This window comes from Piliocolobus tephrosceles, chromosome 2 (genome assembly GCF_002776525.5).
Source record: "Piliocolobus tephrosceles isolate RC106 chromosome 2, ASM277652v3, whole genome shotgun sequence".
In the NCBI taxonomy this organism is placed as follows: Eukaryota; Metazoa; Chordata; class Mammalia; order Primates; family Cercopithecidae; genus Piliocolobus; species Piliocolobus tephrosceles.
The window spans coordinates 174705168-174732867 of record NC_045435.1 but is presented as its reverse complement, the minus strand read 5'-3'; the positions used below and the strand labels follow the sequence as shown (position 1 = coordinate 174732867).

At 39.8% G+C, this 27700-nt stretch overlaps 1 protein-coding gene across 3 annotated transcripts in view; it reads left to right on the top strand.

Annotated features, from left to right (window-relative positions):
• The window catches only part of LOC111550120 (schwannomin-interacting protein 1), a 633181-nt gene that overhangs the window by 454946 nt on the left and 150535 nt on the right, over positions 1–27700 (top strand). The window lies entirely within an intron of this gene.

Sequence of the window (27700 nt, the reverse complement as noted above, 5' to 3'; positions counted from 1 at the left end):
TCTTTCTTTCTTTCTTTCTTTCTTTCTTTCTTTCTTTCTTTCTTTCTCTTTCTTTCTTTCTTTCTCTTTCTTTTTTCTTTCTCTCTTTCTCTCTCTCTCTCTTTCTCTCTCTCTCTCTCTTTCTTTCTTTCTTTCTGAGACAGAATCTCCCTCTGTCTTCCCGGCTGGAGTGCAGTGGCACGATCTCAGCTCACTGCAACCTCTGCCTCCTGGGTTTAAGAAATTCTCCTTTCTCCTACCTCAGCCTCCAAGTTGCTGGGACTACAGGCACACACCACTACACCCAGCTGATTTTTGTATTTTTAGTAGAGACGGGGTTTCATCATCTTGGTCAGGTCTTGAACTCCTGGCCTAAAGGGATCCCCCCACCTTGGCCTCCCAAAATGCTGGGATTACAGGTGTGAGCCACCACACCTGGCCTTAATACGCTTTTAACTGCCTAGGATAGGAAACAAGATTTCATTTCTGCCCACTCTCCCAGTGGAAGACTACGAAATATAAACTTCTTGGACTTTCAAGAAGAAAAAGGGTGTGGTGAGCACAGAGTACTGTCTCTGCCACAGGTACTGCTGGCAATAATCTCAATGAGGGCTCCATCCAGTTGCATTGTCTTTTAACAGAGCCAAAGGTCACAGGAAAGAAACAAATTATAATTTCACTTTATATTTATTATAGAAAACTAAGGTGTAATTATACTAAGGTAAAATTTGAATACTCCTAAGCACAGAAAGACCTTTTATTATAATAAAATTTTGTAGAAGAATGGAAATAAGAATTCAAAGGGAAAAAGAAATGACGTAAAATTCCTACCTCTTACTAAATGGATGATGGTGGGTGTCATGGTGCTATACTACTTATATTCCATTAGATATATTATAACAAGCTAAGTATTACTTTTGAAAGCCAATATTTACAGCAGACCATATATTACACCCTTTGCAACCATTTAAGTTTTGATGAAAACTTTTAGATTATAAAACTGAAGGAAGGTATATAGTTTTTCAAAATTCCTTTAGGAGATATTGAACAAAAATGTTGAAGCCCAGTGTCTTTAAGGAAATACTCAGTTTGATTTCATTCAACTGTTAGTAGGACGACTTCTGCTGTACTGGATTTGCAGCTCCATAGGTTGTAAACCACTGTCTTTTAGGACACCAATCTCTCGGGAAGTCTAGGGACAAATAATTCCAGGTACAGAAATGTTGCATTTTTTGGCAGAGTTCATAAATGAAGGTAACAAGCAGAGCCGCAGGCTGACACACCCTGCTTAGCTTTGTGGTCAAGCTACCTTAGGGTTTAAGTCTTCTGCTCTGAAGTCTGTGAATTCTTATTGCCGTGCTCATCAGCTGATCATATTGAACCACTCTCCCAGTGAAATAAAAATCCTACCACTTTCCAGAAGAATCTAAAGCAGGCTGTCTTTTTGACTGCTGAAGATGGCAGTTTTAGACAGGGGTCTAGCTCTCCTCCCTAAAAAGGCCCATTGACCTTTATTGCAAGTGAAATAGCCTATGGGAACAGTAAATGGCTAACCTTACTGTACTATAAAATAGGGCTCCCGCAGCCTCTCCTGTCTCTCAGCTCTACTGAGAGGCTTATAATAGCATTTCTCATAAAAGCCTCTGTGCCATTTCCCAGGTGCAAACCTTTACAGAAGTACAACTAGGGAGTTTCCAAAATTGCTCGAAGAGAAGATTGTCTAAGGATAATGCCAACTATTTAGCAGGTGTTTCTTGACCGGAATTTGAGATCACTTTATTTTTTGCATTTGCTTTTATGTAACCTGTATAAGTGGCAATTGGCAATATGCTGGAAACATAGGGAGAGGAAGCTTGCATTAAAAGCCCATTGAGGATACCACCTGATTTAGAGATCAAAAAACAAATCCTCTATGAACTAATGTAGTTAAAGCCATGAAAAAGAAACTTTGGTCAGGCTCCAAAATAAATTTTTTAAACCATCCTATAATGTTTATTGAACAGCAGTCATTTGCAAGGTGAACTGGTTCGTAGATGCTGCAGAATCTTTTCTAAAAAGAAAGATGTGAGCAGCTTCAAATTCAAGAATTCCGAGTTTTTTCCTAATCAACATGAAAAAAGTCACCTTTTTCATGTATCCTATTTTATCTTCATCACCGAATTTATTACTACCTGACATTTTCATTTTTATTTATTTAGGTCTGCCTCCCCACAAGAACATAAGCTCCATGAGTATCACGATTTTGCCTATTTTTTTCCACTGCTGTATCCCCGGGGTTCTGAAAAGCCCAGCATGTTATAGACTTTTAACAAATCTTGTCAAATGACTGCATAAATTCCCACCCTAAGAAGGTGCATAAACTCGCAAGGATTGGAAAATGAAGCCCCAAAATATCAATAATACTCATTAATATATTTATTCACTTTTTAAAAAAGTGCTCAGGCATAGCAATAAAGGGCTTGGAGGATTGAGGGATGTTATCTTATAGGATGAATCAAGTTTCCTAGAGGAAGTGATTAGGTTGAACTTTGATTTCCTGAGCTAGTGTGGGTCTGGGGAGCAAAGTAAAGTGTGGCCAACACACAGGGAATATATGTTTGGTTCCATGCCTATATTTTTACATGAAACAAAGGGCTGCAAGCAAAGCCTTCATGATAGTCAACAAATTAATAAGCCCCTGTTCAGTATATCTAGGCTGCCTCATGCACTGGTCAATCCTTCCCCTAAATGGGTATCCAGATGATTCCTGGTTCTGCTCTTTGAGGCTCCAAAAAACTTTTGTTGTTGTTGTTGTTTTTGTTTGTTTGTTTTTTGGTCACAGCCATGTCATCATCAAATTTAAAAATCCTGTCTTTAAAAAAAAGGCAATCTGTAATTTAAGAGTAACTTCAATAAATCTGGGCCCATTGTTAGCTCCCCAGGGCACATTTAAAATATGTAAGCTGCATGATGTCAGATTATGCTGTGATTGTCTTGCTAGTGCCTTAGGGACAGACCATATGCCAGTGGGTGGGTAGGTGAGTACCTCTTAGAAAGAAATGGATGTTTTCACTATCATTCTGGGAGTTGATCACACCTAGGCAGGGGATAAAGGCAGGGGACTAAGGAAGTTGGCCTTACATTTATGTTGCAATTATCTTTCTCCTCTCTCTGGGTAGGTGACCAATATTGTCCAAGCTCCAAAAGGCAGAAATTCTCTTGACATCTGAAGGAGGATGCAGAATGAGACAGGTAACCAACTTCACTAAGGCCAGTCTAGAGTGTGCTATACTACTTCTCCCCAACTCACTGCCAACTTCCAGTAATGTCTTCTTAAGTTGGTTCCATGCCTAAGTAATGTCTTGTTAAATTGGTTCCTGGCATCAGCTGTCTTATGAGATAAAAGGAAGAATCTGTCTCACATTAGTTGGAGAAACAAAAGGAAGAGGAGCTGCCCTTTCCCTCTCTCTCCCAGTGAGGCTGGGATGGGTTAGCTGCAGTGGTCACAAGCAGAGCAATGCTAGGCTCAGAAGCATCTTGTGAAAGTCACTTGCAGTAGTAACAGCAGGGTAGAGAGAACAAACATGCCTTGGGAAAGCTCAGGTGAACTCTGAGAGGCCCTGGATCCCTGGAGAAATAGTGGGGGACAGTTAGAAGCAGAATTATTCGTGTCTGTTGGGCCAGGGGGTTTTGGAGCTATCAAGTTTAGTCATTAAAAATAGATGTGTTCTGGCCAGGCGCAGTGGCTCATGCCTGTAATACCACCACTTTGGGAGGCCAAGGCAGGCAGATCACCTGAGGTCAGGAGGTCAAGACCAGCCTGGCCAACATAGTGAAACCCCATCTCTACTAAAAGTATAAAATCATCTGGGCATGGTGGTACACCCCTGTAGTCCCAGCTACCTGGGAGCCTGAGGCAGGAGAATCACTTGAACCTGGGAGGCAGAGGTTGCAGTGAGCTGAGATCATACCACTGCACTCCAGCTTAGGAGACAGGTGAGACTACATCTAAAAAAAAGAAAAAAGAAAAGAAAAGAAAAGAAAATAGATGTGTTCCAGGTAAAACTTTCTTTATAATATTGTGGTAGTGGTAAAAAAATTACCTATTTTTTCCAAGGCAGCATGTTGTTTAATGATGAAATACAAAAAGCCTTCCCAATAATGTGAGGAAATGGTGACATTGTTTAACGTATTTCATTAATATTGTTTAAGTACTACCCAATTAAATAACAGGAAATAAATGTATAAAACAATGAAAAGGATGAGCCAAAGTGATCATTATTTACAGACGATATAATCGCATAGCTAAAAGAGAGTCACGTAGAAAATTATTGGAAACAATAAGATAATCCAGTATAAAAGCTGGTTATTAAATGCAATAATCAATAACTTTTCTGTACAAAAACAAGTTAGAAAACATAATGAAAAAGTTCCCATTTAAAATAGCTTCTAGAATAATAAAATACATTAGAATAAAAATAACAATAAACATGCAGAATATATGTAACTGAATCTTGATAAAATGAAATGACATTCCCCATGTTTAGATAAAAAGACTAAATATCATAAAGAAGTCAACTTTCCCAACATCAAATTATTAATTGAATGTGATACCAATAAAAATAATATTTTTTGGCTATTGTTGAAATCACATATGGCAAATAAAGATATTCATTACACAATTACTTTAGCTGCAATAGACTAGAAACAGTCTGAACGTACATCAATAGGACATTGGTTAAATTACAGTATATTCCCAGAAGGCAGCCTTGTATCTGCCATTTAAAAAGTAAAGGAGATCTGCAGGCCTGGATATGGAATAATATCCAAGATATGTTGTTAAATAAAAGGGTCACAATTTATATCTACACTATATCTATCTATATAAAATAAATGGCATCATAATATACCTATAAATATGTATGTCCATATAAATTAGGATGTTTCTTCATCTGTACATAGTTTTCATAATTGTTATATTTAATGACTATATGAAGTTGAGTCCTTTCTTTTTCATAAATCTGTCTGTTCCTAGTGCCTATTATAATGTTCAGGAAGTCCTAATGAGAGCAAAGAATGATGCTAAGACTATAAGTGCTGGTGCCAAAATACCTCAATCCAAATGGGAATTGTTTAACCTCTGTGCCTTAGTCTTCTGGCCTGTAAAATGAGGATGATGACCATTTTTTTTTTTTTTTTTTTTTTTTTTTTTTTTTTTTTTTTTTTTTTTTGAGACGGAGTCTCGCTCTGTCGCCCGGGCTGAAGTGCAGTGGCCGGATCTCAGCTCACTGCAAGCTCCGCCTCCCGGGTTTTACGCCATTCTCCTGCCTCAGCCTCCCGAGTAGCTGGGACTACAGGCACCCGCCACCTCGCCCGGCTAGTTTTTTGTATTTTTCAGTAGAGACGGGGTTTCACCGTGTTAGCCAGGATGGTCTCGATCTCCTGACCTCATGATCCGCCCGTCTCGGCCTCCCAAAGTGCTGGGATTACAGGCTTGAGCCACCGCGCCCGGCGGATGATGACCATTTTTACCTCATAGCTTTGTCATGAGAATTGAGACAGATCTGTGCCTTAGTCTTCCGGCCTGTAAAATGAGGATGATGACCATTTTTACCTCATAGCTTTGTCATGAGAATTGAGACAGATTAAGTGAGATTACAGATTAAGTGGGTTAGTCTGCATAAAGCTTTTAGAGCAGTGCCTGATACATGACGAGCAATCAATCAGCATGAGCTATTATTATTGCTGTATGAAACAACCTTAGAGCCTTTAAGTAATTTCTTGTTATGGCTGTTATAGATAGTAATACAATGAGTGGCTCTATTAATATAATGTTTTGCCTCTGTTTAATTATTTCATTAGATTAAATTCCTAGAAATCAGATTGCTGGATCAAAGAGTAATCACAATAATTACCTTTTAAAGATATTCCTTTGACCTCTTCCCTTAAAGAAAAGTTAATGACATGAAAATTACTAGTTGATATAAAAGAGAGAGTAAAGCAAAGAAATCATGTATTTATTTGACCACAGCAAAATGAAGAGGAGCTCCCGTTTCCCTCTCTTTCCCAGTGAGGCTGGGATGGGTTAGCCATTTACTAAACAATTATTTAGTAAACACCTACTTTATTCATAAAACTATCTAGACATCATACAAAAACCCAGGGTTCTATTCAGTTGATTAAATCCAACAAGGATTTCCCAGTCTACTACACACTTATTCCATGCTGGGTGTTAATCAGAGTATGGAGGAATATGGAGTGGTCTTTTTCCTTGAAACTCAAAATTTATGCAAGAAAGTAAGATGTGAAGATAGTATGAGACTCTATAATCAAGTGCCAAATTCCGTTTTTAAAAGATCCCAAATCTGTGATTCAGACACCGGATATCAGGCATAGTAAGCTAAGCAAAAAAGAGTAGGTGCTGGCTGGAGCCACCTGGCAGATGTCAAAGCATTTTCAAAGACAACATCCAGTTGGCAGCAAAGAAAGAAGTATGTTACCACACAAGTGATGACCAAATTAGGCTCTACTGTCTTCTTAGAATCTAACATTTTATAATTACTTTTAATCCACCCCCAAATCAACAGGACAGCTTTGCATTTGAATATTATCAGTAGAAAATGTTTGATGTTGCTAAAGCACATCCTCTTCCCTGCCAGCTGGAAAGGTAAAAGGAACCCTCAAACTTCAGCTGTGGGCTTTAGCCAAGGGAGTCCAAGAGCTGTGCTCAGGAGTAGACAAGGCTGGTAGAGGGCCTCCATTGAGGACTGTGCGTGTTTATCGGTTTCGGAAGGGCTCTCTACCCACTGAAAGAGCAAAATCATCTCCACTTCACTGTTTTCAGCATGCAGTGCTACAATCCGAATCTCACACTACAGGCTTTACCACTCTTCAGTCTTCTCTTTTTGTCTCGGAGTCAGGAGGACGGGGGCAAACGGCCGCTCCTCTTTGAGGTGAGCAAGATCATTTGTTTCAAGGAAGCCAAACCTGAAATAGAAGCAGAAGCCCTTTCATATAATTGAGGAAGACTTCACGGTTGCTAGAAACCCTTTTTGTAAGAGAATAAGCCCCACATAAAGGGTTTTCTGGCCTTTAAAAATAGCCCACCAAATATCTTTCCTGTGCCTTATCCAGGATTTTTTTCTTTATTTTTCTTTCTGCTGCCCTGGCTGGAGTGCAATGGCATGATCTTGGCTCATTGCAACCTCTGCCTCTGGGTTCAAGCATTCTCCTGCCTCAGCCTCCTGAGTAGCTGGAAGGCTGCCAACACACCTGGCTAATTTTTGTATTTTTAGTAGAGACTGGGTACTGGATTTCACATGTTGGCCAGGCTGGTCTCGAACTCCTGAGCTCAGGTGCTCCACCTGCCTCGGCCTTCCAAAGTGCTGGGATTACAGGCATGAGCCACCACGCCTGGTCCCTTATTTAGGAATTATTAAATTGCCTACTATGTGCAGATCCTTGTGAATTGTCAGGCTCCAAATTTCCTCAAAAGGCTGAAGCCTGGCAGGCAATGTCAAGAGAAGGAGCTGCTTTGCCCAAACCGGTTCCAAAGCAGTCAAGTGAAATTGTCTTCCTTATATGGTGAAAAGCGCCCTGTCCCTTTAAGGCCAAGAGACTTGGCTGCAGACAGTCCCTGGGAAGTTTGTGGGCAGCCCTATCCTGTGTCTGATCCTTGCTGCTGTGCAGGTGAGTTCCCAAACCTTCTCTCCCCAGTTTGCCCTCTATAATCGTTCTCATGGCGGGTTAGAAATATTGGTATGAAAGGACTAGAGAATTTCAGGGTCAGCAGAGATGGTGCTGTTTGGAGAAGTTTGAGTTGAAGGAAAAAACAAGGTTGCAAGGGAAATGTGCAGTAATGCAGCCAGTGAGGATGTATCTAACTTCCTGTGGGGAGAAGGCAGCAAGGTTACAGAAGGCCCTGAGGCACTTCCAGGGCAGGGGAAACAAATTCAGCACGGGAAGAGGGACAAATTCTAGGTAAGACCATGGAGGGATAAGTTTAGACTCTTGAGCTATATAACCTGGTGAACTGCAAGTTAAAACCAAACATAGCTGGTAGGAAATACTGCTTCTGCAAGTGCTGAAGGCTTTCCAGGAGCTCAAGCTACAGGACTGACTGCAGAGGAGAAAGTTACATGCCAATGTTTGGAATGTCTATACGCCTGGAAGGCTGCAGCCTTAACCCTTTATGCAGCCTGGCTTGTTAGCCATTAGGGTTTGGCTGCCACAGAGCAGAAGGTGGGGGTGCGTGTGTGAAGTACTGCAGTAGGAGACTAAATAAATAAACAAGACTATGATTGTGGAAATGCATCTCTGGCATCCTCATAGTACCACGTGCAGAGAAGAGAGATTTTCTAAGCTCAGATTTTCTGTGTCATCCACAGAAAAACCTCAGATTTTCTGTGTCATCCTTCTTCCAGCATAGGGCTGGAAGAAATCTCATTTAAGCTAATTACTGCTCCGTCATTTACTAATTCAGTTTCTTGATTTTTTTTCTTCCATGGTCTGGAGCCTTGTACAAGATTAATTTGAAATTAGGTAATAAAACTTTTTAATAGCTAAAGATTTGCTAGCAGAAGTGTGTTTCTGTCTAAGATTGAGATGTATATACAGCTGGGGTTGGGATTTTATTGAGAGCTTGAAAAGAGATGGGTGTGGTATAGAAGGAGAAACACTTGATGGTCATTTTACATAATATCCAAAGCTGTTTAACTGAGCCTACAGCCAAAAAAGGAGTCCACCCAGGAATTTAAAAGGAGAGATGCTAAATTACAGGGCTTGGGGTCCTCTTCCCTCCTAGTTGAGTCTAGGTCCATTCATCATTCAGAGGCAGTGGTTTCTCTACAGTTGTTGTGTGGGGGAGTGAACAAGAAGGCTGGATTAAAATTCCTTACATACTGCATGCCTTTTAAGAATATTCATTCATCTGAGTATTCACTGAAGAATTCTTCTAATTATTAACTAACAAGTGTTCTATCCACTTGGTAGTGCTTTCTAAAGACAGAATGTTCATGAAAAAAGATTTTGTTTATCAAGAGGGATTTGTTAGTGTAAGGGTTCCTCTCTTCTCCTCTGACTTCTGATGGATGGGCAAAGTGGTGATTATTGGTTACTGAAAAGAAAGATCTGTTCTTGACTTTAAAATCACAAAGGGCTTTACTTTGGACCTTTCTCATTCAGAAACATTGGTGTCCCAAGCAAAAAGTTAACTTCTGCATTCACAATGTGGAAGAGAGCAGAGTGCATGGGTATAGTTTTGCTTCATTTTGTACCAAGCTAAATCCAGAAAGCAATGTCAAATACATTGCTTTCAAATATAGATGCCACTCAGAAAAACAAAATTCTGTCCTTAAAGCTGAAAAATCTCTAAAAGTACCATACTGTTATTATTATTATTATTTCCTTTTTTTTTTGAGAGGGAGTCTTGCTCTGTCGCCCAGGCTGGAGTGCAGTGGCGCGATCTCGGCTCACTTCAACCTCCGCCTCCCGGGTTCAAGCGATTCTCCTGCCTCAGCCTCCCGAATAGCTGGGATTACAGGCATGCGCCATGATACTCAGCTAATTTTTGTATTTTTAGTGGAGACGGGGTTTTACCATGTTGGTCAGACTGGTCTCGAATTCCTGATCTGCCGCCTTGGCCTCCCAAAGTGCTGTGATTACAGGTGTGAGCCACCATGCCCAGCCCATACTGTTATCTCTTATAAGATAAATCAAGGCATTTCAAAGGAAAAAAAAGATGTGTCTTCCCAAACATTTCACACAATGACTCTCGCGCCCCTCAGTCACATATGGATCTTACAACTTCACACAGGCCACTTACTTTATCTGTGCCTCAGTTTCTGACCTAGAATTGAGCAGATCTGAGTTATATTTCTAGTTTCTCCATTTATTTCCATAACCATAGGCAAATTACTCAGCCAGTCTAAACTTTAGCTTTCTTATTTGTAAAGAGAATGAATGTTAATTAGGATCAAAAGACCCCAGAACTCAGCATAGGCTCCATAAATGCTGTTTCTCCTTTTTTTTTTTTTTTTTTCCTTTTTCTTTTTCTATTACCTGGGAAACTATACTGTTCCTTGGAAATAAGTTTTGAAAATGGAAACCAGCTCTGTAGCTCAGCTTTAGAACTACAGTTATTTCATCCCGTGTCCATTCCCTTCATAGAAGGATGCCCAACTCACTGGGAAACCCATTCCTACTCATCAACCACCTCACTGTTTGGAAGCTCTTCTTAAGCAAACCCACTTTCACTTATTTTGTGTTCAGAGACGTGAAGAATTGTTGATTGTTTTCTTTTAATATAAAATTACTCCATATTCTTAAAGAACAATAGTAAGTTATCTTAGAATCTCTATAAACATGGTCTATTCCAAAAATAAGCTAAAAAAGTATTTTAAAAGGAACTTTTTTGGTTCTTATAAGGCACCTCTTAGAAGTATTTTAAAAATTGCTACTTTTTTTTTTTTTTTTTTTTTTTTTTTTTTTTTTTTTTTTTTTTTTAGCAGAGTCTTGCTCTGTCACCCAGGCTGGAGTGCAGTGGCGTGATCTCAGCTCACTGCAACCTCTGCCTTCCGGGTTCAAGTGATTCTCCTGCCTCAGTCTCACAAGTAGCTGGCACCCACCATCATGCCTGGCTAATTTTTGTATTTTTGTAGAGATGGGGATTTTACCATGTTGGCCAGTCTGGTCTTGAACTCCTGACCTCAAGTGATCTGCCCACCTCAGCCTCCCAGAGTTCTGGGATTACAGACGTGAGCCACCATGCCTGGCCCCAATTGCTACTTTTCTATAAAAACTCCTAGCCTATTCACACAAAGGTCTTTAAGAACATGATTATCCTTACTTCAGCATTTTCATTGTCTAGGTCACTTTAAGAGTAGGTTTGCCTTACTTGCAATGAGTCTGTGTATGATCCAAAAAACTTCTCTCACCAGTTTAGGAAGGTGGTGACAAATTTCAGCAGCAGAAACATTCCATTGGAAGTATACATCCCAGCATGTACATAAACTGGGAACTGAGTATGCCATTTTTAACTAAACTAAGAACAGGTCACACACACAGCCTATCTTCTAGTCATAGATTAACACCGCCTCTGTCAGGAGACTGGTGTTGAGAGTCCACACTTGTCCTCCTTTAAGAGCTTTGAAACTCTGGGCTAGTTCCTACATGTGTCTGAGCCTCGATCTATGGCCTGCATAATGAGAATGATAATAATACCTATGCACGTCGTTCAGGGAAAGCATGAAATGTGCCAGGACAGGTGCTCAGTAATTATGTTGGATCTGAATGCCTAATAGTCTCTAACAAAGTCTTGTACCTTAATAATAAGGTAATGGCCCCAGATCTTGTCTACATGCTTTAGACAATCTGCAAGTATGGATATGTTTCTAAGGATGTGTAAATTCAATTTTTAATAAAAATGTAAGTTATGTTTCTAATTAGGTGGAATCAAAAAGAAGTAGATGCTGAGGCAACCATCGACCTGCTACAGGGGTTAACTGTGGAAACAGCCTACAAATGAAGATGTGGTTTAGATGTTGCTGGGTCTCAAAGAGTTTTGGATTGGCTGTGCTCCTTAAAAATATTTTTTAACTTTTTACCCCAAGGCAAGTATTTCTGTGTCTGGTACACTGGCGGGAGTTAGAATGGGGAAAAGCATTAAACAGATGGAAATGAGAGATCCTAGTGAAGTTGAATCTCTCGATATATCTTTGACTCCCTTCTTCCCCAACTCCCCAACTATTCTCCTTAAACTTTTCAGATATAATTCATTCATGAAGCCACCAAGCTGGGGAAGCTTGAAGAAGTCTATGCCAGCTTCTTACCTTCAGTCAAAGCCGCACTTGAAACAATCAGGAATCACGGCTACCTACCCTTCCAAGGGAGAGAGACTGAAGTTCAGTCTATTGCATGCCTGCACCGGGGCTGCACTGGGGACGTTCTCCCCACACCTACCCTTGTAATACAAGCCCATATTCATTTTTTTTCTCTTTTTTTTTTTGAGACAGAGTCTCCCTCTGTTGCTGAGGCTGGAGTGTAGTGGTGCGATCTTGGCTCACTGCAAGCACCGCCTCCCAGGTTCACGTCATTCTCCTGCCTAAGCCTCCCAAGTAGCTGGGACTACAGGTGTCCGCCACCGTGCCCAGCTAATTTTTTGTATTTTTAGTAGAGACAGGGTTTCACCATGTTAGCCAGGATGGTCTCGATCTCCTGACCTCATAATCTGCCCACCTCGGCCTCCCAAAGTGCTGGGATTACCACGCCCGGCTGAAGCCCATATTCTTTTAGTGTGCTCTGGGTCTGTCCTTTGTGTTTACAGCAAATTGATAACCTGTCTATGGGAAATTTCCACGAAAGTGGGGAGTGCTGTGAGGGGCAGCACTTCCTTGTTTTAGGCCTGATTAATCATCAGGTGAGTAGACATCCTTCTCCCCTGACTTCATAACTTCTGTTCTCCACTCCTGCTTGCCCCTCTGGTGCAGTGTCTCCCAAACTAGAAAGCATACATCAGAATTACCTGGAAGGTTTGTTAAAACACAGATTGCCAGGCTCTATCCCCAGAGTCTCTGATCTGTAGGTCTCGGCTCGGACCTGAATGTTTGCAATTTCTAGCAAGTTGATAGGTGGTCTGGGGCTACACTTTGGGAACTGCTCCTCTAGTCCAATAGTAAATCTCACTCTAGTGTTCCCAGTAACTTGCACTTACTCTCGCCTTTCTATATAATACTTCTTCCATTTTTGGAGGTGAAGTACAGCCATCTCACCACAGTTATGTGCTACTATTATTGAATTCTAATTGTAGCAGGCACTGTGCTAAAGACATATATCATTTCAAATACAAATTTGGTATCATTAAACAGAAAGAGGTTAAGTAACCAAGATCTCACAAGTGATAAAGAGAAGATATCATACTCAGATTGATGTGAACAGTGTTTGCTCTTTCCATGATTCCAGGGCTGGCAAATAGATTTTTAACTTATCTGTCAACTCCAATTCATTGGCAGCAGCTTCCTGGAGCACTGGATTGAGGAGTCCCAGGTGGGATGGGTGCTCAGTGGGAGAGAGCTCTAGAACTGCTAAGCCAAACTGCACGGGAGTGGGAGTGGAGAGCGGCAGTGGGTATGTGTTGTGTTTGCCGTCCCCACATGATGCTTTATCTTGTTCATTGATCATTTTGGTTAGGATCTAGAATCAGTTGAAAGACATGTATTTAAGTTTGTTCCAGAGGAAACAGTAAATTTATTTCCTTGTCTCTTCCTTTCTCTGAAAGGTGAAATTTTTGAGCCTATATTTGAGAAGGTGTAATAAACTATAAAGTGAAATGAAATATTCATGATTTTTGTATTTGTGTCTAATGCACATTTTAACACAATTGACACAATGCATTGTGTAGCTAGTTTTCTGGAAAAGTCAATCTTTTAGGAATTGTTTTTCAGATCTTCAATAAATTTTTTCTTTAAATTTCAAAAAAAAAAAAAGAAATGCAACTGGTATATAGATAGTAACCAACATAAGCATGTTGTCCTAAAGTGGCTGGGACAAGAGAGTTATGTTAATTATAGTCTTTGCATATTTATGTCTTTCAATGTGACCTATCTAATGGATTGCCTTATATTGAAATAATCCAGTGTGACTTAGTAAGAAGGTAATGACATTTCTAGTTTGGTTTCTCTCTCCATGTTCATATTCACTGTGGGACTTGTTATTTTTAGTGTCTCAGTGCTTTATATGAACAATGAATTAAATAATGTTTTTCTGCTGCATCCTAACATTTATTATAAATGTGATTAAATGGCATATAACGTAATGGCATCTATTTTATTTGATCAACAAATATTTACAAAGATGTATCCCCAGGCACTGGGGATATAACAATAAACAAAATATATTGTTCTCATGGAACTTACATTCTAGAGAGGCAAGAGAGAGACAATAAATGAGTAAACAAAGAAGGAAATTGTAACTAGTGATAAAGTGTGTTCAGTGAGAGAGAGAAACTTTGTGTGTATTTGTGTGCCCAAGTGTGCATGTATTTTGCTATTTTATAGGTGGTCAGGGAAGGCCTGACTGAGGAGGTGAGATCGAATATGGAAAAGAAGCCAAATCGGTCTGGGAAAGAAGCATTTGAGGCAGAGAAAATAGCCAATGCGAAGATCCTGAGGTTAAAAGTTGGTAGGAGCCAGATTGCATAGGCTAGTAGGGGGTTTCAGCTGGGGGTGCTGCAACCTCTCTATTTCTGCCTAGAGGATGTTTGAAGATGCGCAGGTGGCAATTTGCATATACAATGCTAGAGTTGAGGGCAGGACACTATTGGCTTCTAGTGGGCAAGGACCATGGATGATAAACATCTTGCACTGCTCTTGATAGATTCACACAAGATTTGTCTTGCTCATATTGTCCTGAAAAAAAATGTCTCTATTGAGAAATCCTAAAGAGCCTTTAAAGCCAGGCTAAGAAGTTTGAATTTTATTCTAAGTACAGTGGGAAGCTATTGGAGAGTTGCAAGCTTTAAAAGACAATCTTTCAAAGATCACTTTGGCTACTGAGTGGAGAGTGAATTGTAAGGGACAAAGGTGAAAGAGGGACATTCACTAGGAAGCTCTTTCAGTGTCCACAACAGAGATGACGGTGTCCTGGACAAGAGGAGTATTGGTGAAGGTTTTGAGAAGTGTTTTTCCTTCAAGAGGAAGGCTGCTAAATACATATAAAATGCTGTTTCCCGTGACACCTGTATGTTATCTTTTTCTTTTTCCTTGAGAGATTTTTTTCAGTTTCAGAATCCCCTGGTTTCCTCTACATTCATTTAAGAGAATTTTGTGGCACCAAATTACAGAAGACCTTGCTCTTTCAAATGCAAGTCCTTATCCTCTTGCTCTGTAACCTTGCATATCTATCTGCATTTCAAGTTGTTCATTGCTCAGAAAGGTAATCTATTTCATTTGGGCTTGTAAAAAGAGATAAAATTACTTGTGCTTCTTGAATAACAATAGGTGATTTTTTTCTCTGAGGGTCAATATGAATTAGCCTACATATATCATTTTACTAAACCGGTGTCTAATTACATGAATAACTGGGACCAAGTCTACATTTATTCTGTTGAAAGAGTAACATTGAACACAGAATCTCTTGCAGAGATTCAGACATTTCAGTACTAATTTTACTTAGGCATTAAAGCCTCACAAATTGTTTCCAGGTGCATTGGCTCCTCCCTGACAAAGGCACCTCAGCTTCCAAGACCATTCACCAGTGTGGGGATGGCCTGCAGCCAGCTTCTCCCCTCTCTTTTCTTGCCACCCACTTCAGCTCAGCCTGGAGACAGGAGGCTCCTCCCCTCAAATGAGAATTGAGTTGTTCTCCAAGTGAACTGACAAGTTTCCACATTGCTGCTTTGTGAATCTCTGCATTTGCAGAGACACACTGAGGTCAGTATATCCTATCTTAGCTATTAATTAGGCACACACATTTAGACCAGGTCACCTCCTTGGGCTTCAGAAATAAGGAGTTCAATCAAGTTTTTTCAGACCCTGATTTGCTCTGAGTGGATTTATAATTTGGCTCAAGATCTTCAACACTCCCCTAAAGCCTCTTGCAAACCAAACCAAGCCATTCACTTCACCTAACTCCCCCTTCCCAACACTGTATTTCCTTTTTTCTTTGAATATCCCTTTCCCTCCACTAGCTCTTCAACTCCCTAAAGAGAAGTATTGGTATCATGGCCTTTTCTTTGAATCTCCAGTGTCTGGAGAGTACCAGACACTCATTAGATGTTCAATAAATGTTTATTGTTGAATGAATGGATAATGTGAACATAAAAATAGAGAAGAATGAGCCCAGGCTAATCCAAAGCTCAAGGGCAAGCTTTGCTTAAAACCATATATTCTGCCCATAAGATTCTGGACTTCTTAAAATTAAAAAAGGAGAGAGAGGAAAGAGGGATTTCAGATATTATAGCAGTAATTTTCAAACATCACAGTTTCTAATACCCTGTGTCTCCACTGAGATGTACCAGTTTCACAGGATTTTAGAAATACTAGAGTTTTACCGAGCTTTTATGGAATGTCTTACAGTTATAAAGAGCTAGTATAAAATTGCTGAGTAGACATTTCTAGATTCCTTACTCTCAAACTGCATGCCTATTTAAGCTCTTTCCAGAAAAAAAGAAAAAAAAAATAACAAATCAAAAAGTTTAAAGCTGCCTTCATCTTTTCTTCATAAGCTTTGATCCTTTCATTTATTTAAAATATGTAACCATCAAGGCCTCATTAGAATTGCTAAAGGACATAGGAAAGGCCATATGCGATCAAACTTCTGGCTTGTCTAGCCAAGTTACCAAAAATGGCAAAGTCTTGCTGATGTGGTGCGGAGAACAAGGGAGGAAACCCAGAGGGCAGCAGAGGTGGCAACCCCAAACAAGGTCCAATTCCAGGAGTATGGATTTGAGGGGACTGAGATAGGGTGCGGTATCAGATCTTTTGGGTAGTGGCCACATGTTTGATCAGTCTTAGACTAACCAGGGAGCACCATGCATGAGGGATTCCAGCCTCAGAAAACGAGTCAAAAAGAAAAAGGAGGCCAGGCACAGTGGCTCACACCTTAATCCCAGCACTTGGAGAGGCTGAGGCAGGTGGATCACTTGCGATCAGGAGATCGAGACCAGCTTGGCCAACATGGTGAAACCCCGTCTCTACTAAACATACAAAAATTAACTGGGCGTGGTGGCACACACCTGTAGTCCCAGCTACTGGGGAGACTGAGGCAGGAGAATAGCTTGAACCCGGGAGGCAGAGGTTGCAGTGAGCCGAGATTGTGCCACTGCACTCCAACCTAGTGACAGAGTGAGACTCTGTCTCAAAAAAAAAAAAAGAGGAAAGAAAGAAAAGAAAAGAAAAGCAATGCAGTTAATTGTGCCTCTTCCTGTGCTAGGGCTGAGCAGATGCTGCCACTGGGAGTTATCGCAGGACTGGGACAAGAAGATACTGCCCCCAAATGTGTGGAATCTCCAGTGGTATCCCCTGGTGATTTCTTCAAAATATTGTCCATGAAGCAAGGAATAACAAATGCCTCTAACTTCATCATCATGATGTGCCATATAAGGCTAGTCCATCCATTCTTCTGAGCTCTGTTTGCAACTCAAGTAGCAAGTGTTAGGAACTCACTTATTATTTTTATTTTTTCTGCCCATTGTTTACAGAAGCAAGTCTTTTGAACTCTTCTTCATGCTGTCCTGGTAGTGAGGTAAGGGACCACCATGAGACCATGGTATAAGCATGGGGTTAATGTCAATAATAAACCTTATTCTGATTCATTTTGGATACACCCTTTTTTTTTTTTTTGGAGACAGAGTCTCGCTCTGTCACCCAGGCTGGAGTGCAATGGTCCGATCTTGGCTCACTGCAACCTCTGCCTCCCAGGTTCAGGCAATTCTCCTGCCTCAGCCTCCCAAGTAGCTGGGATTACAGGTGCCCGCCACCACACCTAGCTAATCTTTTTTTTTTTTTTTTGTATTTTTAGTAGAGATGGGTTTTTGCCATGTTGGCCAGCCTGGTCTCAAACTCCTGACCTCAGGTGATCCACCCACCTCGGCCTTCCAAAGTGCTGGGATGACAGGAGTGAGACAACGCACCCGGTCTTGGATATACTCTTTAGAGGACTAGTGAATTTGAGTGTATTCCTCCTAAAACTGACTATCTTCTTTGTAACTGTTATAACTGTAAGAGATGAAGAACAAGCTAATATTCATCCTTTAGGCTTCAATCAATCCCTTCTGAGCCTTCCTCTTTGGTCTTTGTCATTTTAGTTGGTTTTTCTGAATCTGGATTAGAAACAGAACATTAAGACATTAAAAATATCCATACACATTTCTCTATGTTTTAAAAAATAAAAGCCTGCCAAAATCTGGAAACAACACAGATGTTCTTGAGTGGGTGAACAGTACAACCAACTGTGGTACATCCATACCATGGAATACTAGTCCGCAACAAAGAGGAATGAGCTATTGACACTTAAGAACAACCTGGATAAATCTCCAGAGAATGACAGAGTGAAGAAAATAATCCCAAAATGTTACATACTGTATGATTACATTTATATAATATGCTTGAAATGGCAAAATTACAGAGTTAGAGAACAGATTAATGGTTACTTGAGTTCACACATTTTAAAATTGAATTTCCTTTTATTTCCTGCTCATATACTTAAACTCATTAGTTTGAATCAAGTTTTAAAGAGCTGGAGAACGGATTAGTAGTCAGAGAATGGGGACAGAAGAGAACTGGTGTGACCATGAACGGCAGCATAATGGGTCCTTGCTGTGAAGAGAATGTCTTATATCTTGACTGTGTCAGTGTCAGTACCCTGGTTTGATACTCTACTGTGGTTTTGCAAGATGTTACCATTGGCAGGAAACTGGGTAAAGGGCACAAGGGATTTTTCTCTATATTATTTCTTAAAACTGCATATGAATGCACAATAATATCAAAATTAAGAGTTTAATTTTAAAAATAACTAGTTAAATGAATGAACATAGATGAACCCCTAACTCACAGTCTCAAAAGAAGAAGCACCCCCCAACAGTTTAAACAGTATATATATTGTACCGTATAGTAAAACTATAAGGAAAAGCAAGGAATTAAGGTGAATTTTAGGATAGTATTGAGAGGGAAGCGGTAGAAAAGGAAACATCATCAAGGTGAGACACCCGGAGGGCCTCAAAGGTGCCAAACAAAATATTCTGACTTACAGTGGAGAGGTGAGAAATGCAGGCATTCATTTAAGCATTATTCTTTAAACTACACATACATGTTTTTATATTTTGCTTTGTATGTATGATATATTTAAAAATAAAAGGATACATTTTAATTCTCCATAAAACATAAAGACCCAGTGTCTGAAAGAAACTGATCAAAGAACTTTAAAATGTTGCCAAAATCAAGTCAATAAGACCTTAGGCAAAAACTTTAAATATAACCCATTAGAACCAGTACAGACAGAATCAATCTCTTTCTTCGTCTCTCTCTCTGTCTGCCTTCACTGGTAAAAACTTTGCTGACTAGAAAAAATTCTGTAGGAGTGAGGAGCACTAGAACTTATCTAGAAATTACATTTCAGAGAAATAGTTTTTCCCCTGCCCATCCTGCCTGCCAAAGCAGTACTGATTAAGCACATTTTCCTGTCCAAAGTTGAAAGGTTAAAAATGATGCCTACCTCTCTGAAAGCTGGCATTCTAATAGCTTGGTATTCAAGGTAGTCATTGAGCAGAAGCCTGTTGAATGTCAGAAAGTGTTCAGTGGGGCCGGGCATGGTGGCTCACACCTGTATCCCAGCACTTTGGGAGGCCAAGGTGGGTGGATCACGAGGTCAGGAGATCCAGACCATCCTGGCTAACACAGTGAAACCCCATCTCTACTAAAAAAAAAAACAAATTAGCTGGACATGGTGGCGGGCGCCTGCAGTCCCAGCTACTTGGGAGGCTAAGACAGGAGAATGGTGTGAACCCAGGAGGTGGATATTACAGTGAGCCGAGATAGCACCACTGCACTCCAGTCTGGGCAACAGAGCGAGACTCCGTCTCAAAAAAAAAAAAAAAGAAGAAAGTGTTCAATGGGACTGCTGTGTAATCCTGTGCCAGGTGAGCAGTTTGTTCCACCCTCGGCCCGCCTTTCCCTATGTGTGTGTCTGTCACAGGGCTGTTCATTATGCTCTGTGCACCCGCTCCATATTTCTTATTTGCTTCACTCTTTACATGCCTCAAATAGCTCATTTTTCCTGAGCTCTTGCTTAGCCAAGTTCCCTGCATTTGGTTCCTTTGATCTTTCTGCTAAAACCAATCTCTTCCTCTAATTATCTTCTGTTCCACTTCTTTGACCCTCTTCCAGTTGCCTCCATTTCTTAAGCAGCCAGGTGTTTAATAAAGAATCTGGATAAGAGTCAGGCCGAATCAGGTAAACGCCCCTGCCTGCTCCCAGGTAGAGTGTTGCCTCTTCTTTAAGCCAAAGAGATGGTTTACTAAAACTTCCAGAGCCCAGACAGTGTCCTACTATGGCAGATGCATAGTAATAATCACCAAATGGAGGAAGTAATTGGGATCTCTTTTAAATGGGTTAGGCCATGTTCTAACTTGCACTTCATTTGCTTTCCCATTCCACCCTCAGCCCAAGTCTCTTTCTGCTTTCAGGTTTTTCACTACAGTCTAGTATTTATTTCATAGCTTATTTCATTGATTCTTTAGTTTACACATTTTGAAACTGAATTTCCTTTAATTCCCTCCTCATATATTTAACCATATTAGTTTAATTCATGTTGTGGGATTTTGCTAGTAACCTTGTTTAGTAGATTACTATTATTTAGAAATTATTCTATATTATCCTCTTCTCCAAATGACTCATAGTCATGTTAATGTTGTCTTATTTTTTACTTCTCTTTATTAGAGAGTAGATTTTGCCTCTATATTTGTTAATTTTCAGTGTTTGTCTAATTAGTCGCAGTGCAAGGTTTATCATATCCTCCGATTCTGATACAGGTTTGGGCTGAGAAGAATAAAGACCACTGTCTTCAAATGATATGATATCTGGGACTTGCTTCAGAATAGTCTAGTGGTGGTAAGAGGAGCAAAGATGTGAAATAAGATTGCCATGGGGTGATAGTCTCTAGAGTGAGGTGTTAGGGACATGGGGTTCATAGTACTATGCAATTATGTAAATGCTTGGAATGTTTCCATAATGAAAAATTATTTTTAAAAAAGCAAAAAATATAGAACTATAGATATAAAATTAGCCCTGTGAATTCTTCCCTTAGGATTTACAGAAGGGTAATTCCTTCATCCTTCTCTACCTCATCCTATCATTGTCTTGTCATTTATCGGTGGTCCAGCCATTTCTTTACATTCATTGAGAAGTTTAGCACTTGCTTCTTCTCTTCCTTTCTGTCAAAACTCTAGTTGTCATGTGGGAGATTACATTGTCTTGATGTGTGGCTTATCCAGTGCTTTATATCCACAACACTAATCATCTGCAATCTCACTCCCTTCCAGTCACCACTACTCCTTGATTAGACTCTAAATCATTTTATAAGTGGTGCAGATCTATACTGCTGACTGTCTGGCACTCTGGCTAAGGCCTTTAGGTTATGTTTTGATATAAAATTTAGTTTTTTTCAACATCAGTCAACACACAAAACACTTATAATCCAGCCATTTCTGTCTTAAAATTCTTCAGATCTCTTTATCAATTTCAGGTTGAAAGTAAAGTTCAATATCCTTCACATCCACTCTTGCTTTTCCTACCATTTCTGGCCTCTTTCCCTATATCCTGCAATATTCATTCTCTTTCCAGCTATTCTATACCAAACTGCCTTCATTTGTGGGAGACGGACCATGGTTTCTTACATCTCCAAGCTTTTGACCATACTGTTCCTCCAAATTGGAATATCCTTCTGTCTTTTAGCCTTTGGGGAACTTCAGCAACTTTTGTTTATACCTCAACACCCAATTCAAGCATGATTCCTTTGGGAAGGCTTTTTTGAGCTGCCCACATTGAGTTAAACACCTCTCCAGGACCTTTTCCATAGCACTCTTTGTCTATGTCCACTCTAATACTTTGAAACCCAACTGTTAACCATGAGTATTCTTTGTTTCCTTTCTGAGCCACGAACTCTTCGACCTCTTTCAGCTTTCTCTCCCCAGACACCCAACCCAGTACCTGGCACATAGTAGATATTTGGATGAAAGAGTAACTGTGTCAACAGAGAAATGGATAAATGAACACTATGTCATCTCCTTAAGGTAGCACCTCCTTGCCACAGGCCTTCTCTAGAAGTCTGGGCCAATATTCTTGGACCTGAGGAGCTCCTGCAGTCTTTGACTCTTAACTCCTCTCCTTAACCCACCTGATGCATCTGGCTCCAGCTATATAACCCAATCTTCCTTGTCTCCGTGAGTCCTTCCTATTTAATGCTTTATCTAGACAAATGTTTCCCAGAGTGTGGGAGAGGGGAATTTTTAAGTGATACTCAGCTAAATGTCTTTTGGCAGCCTTGTATTTACATTCATTTATATTTGGGGGAAAACTTAGCACATAAGATCTGTGATTTCATGCAGAACGTTGTTTAGGATGAGACAAACAGGTAGGACCAGGTAATCAACCTTACTCTAACTTAATAAAGCAGGGGCGAGGTATATTCACAGATATTCCAAACCTATTAGTGATCCTGGCTGTCTATGCTTTTCATGGGCATGATCACGGTTCAGTACTCATGGCTGTGAGAAACGGAGACAGCCAAGACCACTAACAGGGCGAGACTCCCATACACTGAATTTCACAGGCATCTGTGTGTTTTATTCAGTGATATGCTGAAATGTCACTCGCTGAAGTTGCAGAGTACATACATGTATACTTAATTATAACACATAACAAAGGAACCACTGATGCACGTGTGGCCAGGGTCGCCCACTGCAGTTCTTGAGACCGGAAGTGACCAATTTCTAAATCCGGCACCCCCATTTTCTTTCCTTCTCTCCCAGGAAAAAATAAAATAAAATAAAATAATAATAATAACACATAAAATAGTCAAATATCTTTTGAGCTTTCCAACCACATCCCCATGCAAGTTCAGATTTTTAATGTAGGTTAATATAAAAATGAACAGATTTGTCTCATTAACGTGGATCCTCCACTTTGTCTGAAACTATAAAGGAGAATATCCAATATTTTGATCAAAAAGTTCCATCCTTCTAATAAGAAATATCTTCAGCCATACATTTTGTAAGTCAGTTTTATTTATTCCATTTTTTTTCCATTTTTACCTTTTGTTTTTAAAAGTTTAATACATCGTTTTTATAGTTTGTCTCATCAGATCTAATATGCCATTTATGTGTAAAGCACATTATATGTCACTAAGAACGAGAGAAATGTTGCCAATTATAATTGCTAGATGCCATCGATTGTAAGTTACACCCCAATTTCAGAGATACCACAATTATTTTTTATTTTTTTTATTTTTATTTTTTTATTATACTTTAAGTTCTAGGGTACATGTGCATAACGTGCAGGTTTGTTACATATGTATACTTGTGCCATGTTGGTATGCTGCACCCATCAACACGTCAGCACCCATCAATTCGTCATTTATATCAGGTATAACTCCCAATGCAATCCCTCCCCCCCGCCCCATGATAGGCCCCTGATGTGTGATGTTCCCCTGAGTACAAGTGATGTCATTGTTCAGTTCCCACCTATGAGTGAGAACATGCGGTGTTTGGTTTTCTCTTCTTGTGATAGTTTGCTAAGAATGATGGTTTCCAGCTGCATCCATGTCCCTACAAAGGACGCAAACTCATCCTTTTTTATGGCTGCATAGTATTCCATGGTGTATATGTGCCACATTTTCTTAATCCAGTCTGTCACAGATGGACATTTGGGTTGATTCCAAGTCTTTGCTATTGTGAATAGTGCCGCAATAAACATACGTGTGCATGTGTCTTTATAGTAGCATGATTTATAATCCTTTGGGTATATACCCAGTAGTGGGATGGCTGGGTCATATGGTACAACTAGTTCTAGATCCTTGAGGAATCGCCATACTGTTTTCCATAACGGTTGAACTAGTATACAATCCCACCAACAGTGTAAAAGTGTTCCTATTTCTCCACATCCTCTCCAGCACCTGTTGTTTCCTGACTTTTTGATGATTGCCATTCTAACTGGTGTGAGATGGTATCTCATTGTGGTTTTGATTTGCATTTCTCTGATGGCCAGTGATGATGAGCATTTTTTCATGTGTCTGTTGGCTGTATGAATGTCTTCTTTTGAGAAATGTCTGTTCATATCCTTTGCCCACTTTTTGATGGGGTTGTTTGTTTTTTTCTTGTAAATTTGTTTGAGTTCTTTGTAGATTCTGGATATTAGCCCTTTGTTGGATGAGTAGATTGCAAAATTTTTCTCCCATTCTGTAGGTTGCCTGTTCACTCTGATGGTAGTTTCTTTTGCTGTGCAGAAGCTCTTTAGTTTAATTAGATCCCATTTGTCAATTTTGGCTTTGGCTGCCGTTGCTTTTGGTGTTTTAGACATGAAGTCCTTGCCCATGCCTATGTCCTGAATGGTACTACCTAGGTTTTCTTCTAGGGTTTTTATGGTATTAGGTCTAACATTTAAGTCTCTAATCCATCTTGAATTAATTTTCATATAAGGAGTAAGGAAAGGATCCAGTTTCAGCTTTCTACTTATGGCTAGCCAATTTTCCCAGCACCATTTATTAAATAGGGAATCCTTTCCCCATTTCTTGTTTCTCTCAGGTTTGTCAAAGATCAGATGGCTGTAGATGTGTGGTATTATTTCTGAGGACTCTGTTATGTTCCATTGGTCTATATCTCTGTTTTGGTACCAGTGCCATGCTGTTTTGGTTACTATAGCCTTGTAGTATAGTTTGAAGTCAGGTAGCATGATGCCTCCAGCTTTGTTCTTTTGACTTAGGATTGTCTTGGCAATGCGGGCTCTTTTTTGGTTCCATATGAACTTTAAAGCCGTTTTTTCCAATTCTGTGAAGAAAGTCATTGGTAGTTTAATGGGGATGGCATTGAATCTATAAATAACCTTGGGCAGTATGGCCACTTTCACGATATTGATTCTTCCTATCCATGAGCATGGTATGTTCTTCCATTTGTTAGTGTCCTCTTTTATTTCACTGAGCAGTGGTTTGTAGTTCTCCTTGAAGAGGTCCTTTACATCCCTTGTAAGTTGGATTCCTAGGTATTTTATTCTCTTTGAAACAATTGTGAATGGAAGTTCATTCCTGATTTGGCTCTCTGTTTGTCTGTTACTGGTATATAAGAATGCTTGTGATTTTTGCACATTAATTTTGTATCCTGAGACTTTGCTGAAGTTGCTTATCAGCTTAAGGAGACTTTGGGGCTGAGACAATGGGATTTTCTAAATATACAATCATGTCATCTGCAAACAAGGACAATTTGACTTCTTCTTTTCCTAGCTGAATACCCTTGATTTCTTTCTCTTGCCTGATTGCCCTAGCCAGAACTTCCAACACTATGTTGAATAGGAGTGGTGAGAGAGGGCATCCCTGTCTTGTGCCAGTTTTCAAAGGGAATTTTTCCAGTTTTTGCCCATTCAGTATGATATTGGCTGTGGGTTTGTCATAAATAGCTCTTATTATTTTGAGGTACGATCCATCAATACCGAATTTATTGAGCGTTTTTAGCATGAAGGGCTGTTGAATTTTGTCAAAAGCCTTTTCTGCATCTATTGAGATAATCATGTGGTTCTTGTCTTTGGTTCTGTTTATATGCTGGATTACGTTTATTGATTTGCGAATGTTGTACCAGACTTGCATCCCAGGGATGAAGCCCACTTGATCATGGTGGATAAGCTTTTTGATGTGCTGCTGAATCCGGTTTGCCAGTATTTTATTGAGGATTTTTGCATCGATGTTCATCAGGGATATTGGTCTAAAATTTTCTTTTTTTGTTGTATCTCTGCCAGGCTTTGGTATCAGGATGATGTTGGCCTCATAAAATGAGTTAGGGAGGATTCCCTCTTTTTCAATTGATTGGAATAGTTACAGAAGGAATGGTACCAGCTCCTCCTTGTACCTCTGGTAGAATTCAGCTGTGAATCCATCTGGTCCTAGACTTTTTTTGGTGGGTAGGCTATTAATTATTGCCTCAATTTCAGAGCCTGCTATTGGTCTATTCAGGGGTTCAGCTTCTTCCTGGTTTAGTCTTGGGAGACTGTAAGTGTCCAGGAAATTATCTATTTCTTCTAGATTTTCTAGTTTATTTGCGTAGAGGTGTTTATAGTATTCTCTGATGGTAGTTTGTATTTCTGTGGGGTCGGTGGTGATATCCCCTTTATCATTTTTTATTGCATCTATTTGATTCTTCTCTCTTTTCTTCTTTATTAGTCTTGCTAGCGGTCTGTCAATTTTGTTGATTTTTTCAAAAAACCAACTCCTGGATTCATTGATTTTTTGGAGGGTTTTTTGTGTCTCTATCTCCTTCAGTTCTGCTCTGATCTTAGTTATTTCTTGCCTTCTGCTAGCTTTTGAATGTGTTTGCTCTTGCTTCTCCAGTTCTTTTAATTGTGATGTTAGAGTGTCAGTTTTAGATCTGTCCAGCTTTCTCTTGTGGGCATTTAGTGCTATAAATTTCCCTCTACACACTGCTTTAAATGTGTCCCAGAGATTCTGGTATGTTGTATCTTTGTTCTCATTGGTTTCAAAGAACATCTTTATTTCTGCCTTCATTTCGTTATGTACCCAGTAGTCCTTCAGCAGCAGGTTGTTCAGTTTCCATGTATTTGAGCGGTTTTGATTGAGTTTCTTAGTCCTGAGTTCTAGTTTGATTGCACTGTGGTCTGAGAGACAGTTTGTTATAATTTCTGTTCTTGTACATTTGCTGAGGAGTGCTTTACTTCCCATTATGTGGTCAATTTTGGAATAAGTGTGATGTGGTGCTGAGAAGAATGTATATTCTGTTGATTTGGGGTGGAGAGTTCTATAGATGTCTATTAGGTCCGCTTGGTGCAGAGATGAGTTCAATTCCTGGATATCCTTGTTAACTTTCTGTCTTGTTGATCTGTCTAATGTTGACAGTGGAGTGTTGAAGTCTCCCATTATTATTGTATGGTAGTCTAAGTCTCTTTGTAAGTCTCTAAGGACTTGCTTTATGAATTTGGGTGCTCCTGTATTGGGTGCCTATATATTTAGGATAGTTAGCTCTTCCTGTTGAATTGATCCCTTTACCATTATGTAATGGCCTTCTTTGTCTCTTTTGATCTTGATGGTTTAAAGTCTATTTTATCAGAGACTAGGATTGCAACCCCTGCTTTTTTTTGTTCTCCATTTGCTTGGTAGATCTTCCTCCATCCCTTTATTTTGAGCCTATGTATGTCTCTGCTTGTGAGATGGGTCTCCTGAATACAGCAGACTGATGGGTCTTGACTCTTTATCCAGTTTGCCAGTCTGTGTCTCTTAATTGGAGCATTTAGTCCATTAACATTTAAGGTTAATATTGTTATGTGTGAACTTGCTCCTGCCATTACGATATTAACTGGTTATTTTGCTCGTTAGTTGATGCAGTTTCTTCCTAGCCTCGATGGTCTTTACATTTTGGCATATTTTTGCAATGGCTGGTACCGGTTGTTCCTTTCCATGTTTAGGGCTTCCTTCAGGGTCTCTTGTAAGGCAGGCCTGGTGGTGACAAAATCTCTAAGCATTTGCTTATCTGTAAAGGATTTTATTTCTCCTTCACTTATGAAACTTAGTTTGACTGGATATGAAATTCTGGGTTTAAAATTCTTTTCTTTAAGAATGTTGAATATTGGCCCCCACTCTCTTCTGGCTTGTAGAGTTTCTGCCGAGAGGTCTGCTGTTAGTCTGATGGGCTTCCCTTTGTGGGTAACCTGACGTTTCTCTCTGGCTGCCCTTAAGATTTCTTCCTTCATTTCAACTTTGGTGAATCTGGCAATTATGTGTCTTGGAGTTGCTCTTCTTGAGGAGTATCTTTGTGGCGTTCTCTGTATTTCCTGAATTTGAATGTTGGCCTGCCCTACTAGGTTGGGGAAGTTCTCCTGGATGATATACTGAAGAGTGTTTTCCAACTTGGTTCCATTTTCCCCCTCACTTTCAGGCACCCCAATCAGATGTAGATTTGGTCTTTTTACATAATCCCATACTTCTTGCAGGCTTTGTTCATTTCTTTTTCTTCTTTTTTCTTTTGGTTTCTCTCCTCGCT